The sequence below is a fragment of the Microtus pennsylvanicus genome, chromosome 12 (assembly GCF_037038515.1).
Source record: "Microtus pennsylvanicus isolate mMicPen1 chromosome 12, mMicPen1.hap1, whole genome shotgun sequence".
In the NCBI taxonomy this organism is placed as follows: domain Eukaryota; kingdom Metazoa; phylum Chordata; class Mammalia; order Rodentia; family Cricetidae; genus Microtus; species Microtus pennsylvanicus.
The window spans coordinates 82,211,214-82,215,481 of NC_134590.1; the positions used below are offsets into that span (position 1 = coordinate 82,211,214).

At 48.9% G+C, this 4,268-nt stretch overlaps 1 pseudogene; it reads right to left on the reverse strand.

The window, feature by feature from the left end:
- Window positions 1-1,142: 1,142 nt before the first annotated feature.
- Window positions 1,143-2,225, reverse strand: LOC142832753 (rRNA 2'-O-methyltransferase fibrillarin pseudogene; annotated as a pseudogene).
- Window positions 2,226-4,268: the final 2,043 nt, after the last annotated feature.

The following is a 4,268-nucleotide window of genomic DNA, read 5'->3' on the forward strand; positions in this document are numbered from 1 at the left end:
CTGCCACCATCTACTCCGTTTTTGGAGTCGTTGCCCCTTTGCAGGCAACCTCCCCACCTTTGACTTCTAGACTTCGGACCCTTAAACACTTCCTTTCTACCTCAGCTGGACAGTCCCCGAGTCACTTTTAAAAAGCGTGCATGTCTCTGTGCCTGTGTAGGCAGCCTTGGAGTCCAGAAGAGGACACTGGAGCTCTCGGAGCTGGAAGTCCAGGTGATTGTGTACTACCCTACATGGCTGCTGGGAGCCAAACGCTGGTTCTCCGCAAGAACAAGTGCTCTCTATCACGGAGTCCTCTCTCCAGCCCTTCGCTCATGAAAAAATTGCACTCGCTTGCTTATTCGTGTCTGTGCACCATGGGGGCATGCATGCCTATGCCCTGGCGCTGATGGAGGTCAGTAGAAGACTCAGAACCGCTTTTCTGCTCCCACCGTGTGGTTTTCAGGGAACAAGCCCCTTTCCTCTAAGTCATCGCGCTGCCCCCCAAATCGCTCATTTGAACACTAGCTGCAGCCGCACCTGGTTCCAGCCACTGCTGTTTCCCACTCGCATCGAACTCTAGGAGACTCCAGATGTGTTTCCAGAAACCTTCGTTTCTCTCCTTGCCCCCACTTTGCCCTTGTGGATTTACGGCCATTTTGGTAGATCTTTACACAGTCAGAGCTTCCTTCTTTCCATAGTGTTTCCTCCTTTGCTGGTTTTCTGCCTCTGTCTCCTGAGTGCTCCTAGAGTGCCAGCCTGCGCTTCTCTCCCGCAGGAGCCCGAGGCCCCTCTTAGTTCCCAGCATCCAGCACTGAAAACGCCCGATGGCTGACCTCCAAGCTTAACCTTTTAAGAACAAACACATCTCACACGCTATGCGTCCAAGCAGGCTTTATTCTCCCTGATTCCTCCTAAGGGACTCCGATCTCTCCGAACTAACTCAAGGCCAGTGTTGTGATTGCTTCCTGCCTCTCTCTTCCCTCCTATATCCAAGTCACCAGCCAGTCCTGCTGTAGATCCCTCAACAGTGCAGCCATGACGAGCTTCTGTTTTCCCTGTCCACTGTTCCGCTCCAGGTGTGGTCACCGTCACTTCTTTCCTAGATCAGTCAGTGGATTCTGCCTTTTTTTTTTTTTTTGACAGATGAGTCTTTTAATAGAAAAAAATACACGTGCAACAGTAGCAACACACATTTCTTCGAATCCAGACAGCTCCGAGTTTCAGTTCTTCACCTTGGGAGGTGGCCTGTACACACCCACAACCACAGCGTGGTCCCGTTCGTAGGGCTCAAGTGTCAGCTGCTCCTGGGGCTTCATATTCTCCTGTTGCATCTTCTTCACTTCAGATGCAAACACAGCTTCTGCCGAGGCTGTGGAGTAAATGCAGTTCGCCTTAACGGAAATCACAAAGTGTCCTCCATTCCTCAGGAAGGTGTGGGCATTCAGGGCCACAATCCGGGTTTGGTCTGGCTGTGCCACATCGGCAAAGATCACATCCACCATGGCGATAAGCATGCGGTATTTGTGTGGGTGTCGGGCATCTTCAATCACAGGAATAATGTTGGTCCTCTTCTTGGCCAAGTTGATGAGGTCCTGGCCAGAACGGTGAGAGAACTCAACTGCATAGACCAGACCATCCGGGCCAACGATGTCAGAGACGTGAGAGATGGTGGTGCCTGCGGCTGCCCCAAGGTAGAGCACCTTGGCCCCTGGCTTGATGTGGATCTGGTCTACACCGCCCAGGATTGCTGCTGCCAGCATGGAACGGAAAGGGTTCCAGGCTCAGTATTCAATTTTGTCATCTCCCTCTGAAATAGAGACTCTCTTCTCCCCATACACAGACTCTCCAGGAACCAGATTCTTTGTGACAAGGGCGTCCTCCTTTCCGCGACAGATAAAGACGCCTTCATGACGGTGTGGTTCCACCATCACATTCTTCCCTGATTGGTTTCCTCTCTTGCCTCCCCGGCCACCACCTCGACCCCGGCAGCCCTGAGACTGGAAGCCTCCACCTCGTCCACCACCTCCTCCTCCACCTCCTCGTCCCCTGAAGCCTCCACCTCCACCTTGACCTCGGCCTCCACCAAAGCCTCCTCGACCTCCGCCAAAGCCTCCTCGTCTGCCTCGTCCTCCTCTACCACCTCTGTCACCTCCAAAGCCTCCTCTGCCACCAAAACCACCCCCACGGGGGCTGAAACCTGGCTTCATCACTGCGTTCTGGTCGCGCGGCTCCGGCAATCAGCGGCGTCCTGGATTCTGCCTTTTTATGACTGAAATTTGAGCAGTTCCAATATTATCGTTTTATTATTATTTTTCTTATTATTTAATTTATTTACTTATAGACAGGAGCTCACTGTGTAGTGCTAGTTGGTCTGGAATTCACTATGTAGACCAGGCTGGCTTTGAACTCATAGGGATCCACTGCCTCCTCAGTGCTGATAACAAAGGTATGTACCCCACTCCTGGCACTACAACCTTATTTTTGAGGCATGGTTTCTCTTGTTATTTCTGCCTGAGCTTCATACACCAGCTTCCTGCCCACTCTCTTGAATCAGGAAAATTTTCTCTTAAAGGAGCTGCAATACTCTGCCAGCAAATGGCAAAAAGCTGTGTTAAACTCTCTCTGTGTCCTTTCTAAGCCCTCTCAGGTTTTTAAGTGGATTTAGTCCATCACGTTGAGGCGCTAATCTGTAGTAAGACAAGCAGTGGGATGTGTCCTGCTGCCTGGCTAGCTTAACCCCTAAATAACCACACAGAAAATTGTATTAATTAAATTGCTGCCTGGCCCATTAGCTCTAGCCTCTTCTTGGCTAACTCTCACATCTTGCTTTAACCCATATCTAATAATCTGTGTAGCACCACGAGGTCGTGTCTTACCAGGAAAGATTCAGCATGTCTGACTCTGGCAACTCCATGGCAGCTCTCTCTGCCTGCCTTCTTCCTCCCAGAATTCTGTTCTGTCTCCTCTGCCCACCTAAGGGCTGCCCTATCAAGAGGCCAAGGCAGCTTCTTTATTCAACCAATGAAATCAACACAAATACAGAGGACCACCACCTGGGTAAGTAACCCAGCAGACAGCTACGACTTCCCCCAGTGCTGACCTTCTTCCTGAAATTCCTTTTCTTCCTTTGCATTTTATTTCTCTTATTTCTTCACATGTACATGAAGAACATGGTGACCTCCCAGAGAAGTCCGATTTTATTTGTTTGTTTGATTTTTTGACACAGGGTTTCTTTTTGTAGTCTTGGCTGTCCTGGAACTCACTCTGGAGACCAGGCAAGTCTCAAACTCAGAGATCTGCTTTCCTCTCTTCCTGAGTGCTGGGATTAAAGGAGTGTGCCACCATAGCATATACTCTTAACTGCTAATCAAGCTGTCCAGCCCCTTTATTTGTTTTTTTGTTGTTGTTGTTTTTTGTTGTTTTTTTTTTTTTGAGACAGAAATTGACTCTATAGCCCAGGCTGTTCTAGAACTCACAAAGTATGTCATGCTGACCATTGAAGTATTAATCTAATTAATCTTTATCAATAAAAAAATTGGGAGTCAATGTCAGGGTAAGAACATGAAAGAGATGGGGTGCGCACTTTTAATCCCAGCACTTGGGGGGCAGAGGCAGGCAGATCTCTGTGAGTTAGAGGTCAGCCTGGTCTACAAAATCTAGTTCCAGGACAGGCTCCAAAGTTCAGAGAAAACCTTGAAAATTCTAAATAAATGAATGAATAAATAAATAAATAAAACCTGCGAGATGAGAGAATCAGGGGCAGCCACCAGTTACCTCCTACCTCTTCCGTTCCTCTGTCTAAAAGGGAAAAAAAAGGGGGGATCCTCTCTCGGCCCTGTGTCACCACTTCCTGTCTCCTCCCTGTCTACAGTCCTCCAAATTACTGTCAACTGTGACACACCTCCTCCAACAAGTCCACACTTATTAATCCTTCCCCAGCAGTTCTACCACTTAGGGACCAAGTATTCAAACATATGTTCATTCTCATTCAAACTATCCAGCAGGTGAAGAGTTTAGGCTGGACTCAGTTGGATGATTCTTCTGTAGTCTTGTAGGTTGGCTCCGTGGCTACAGGAACCTGGCTGCTTGATTTGGGTGAATGGTTTAAGATGGCCCCTGATAATAGAATTGATCTCAGTTGACTGCTTTAAGAGACTTCAGATGGGACGGCTTGTACACTCCCACAACCTCTTCCTCTTCTAGTAACCCAGACTGGACTTCTACACAAGGCATCAGGGTGGCAATCCAAGGACTTTCGTGAGGCCTGGTGTCAGGTTCCACAGAGC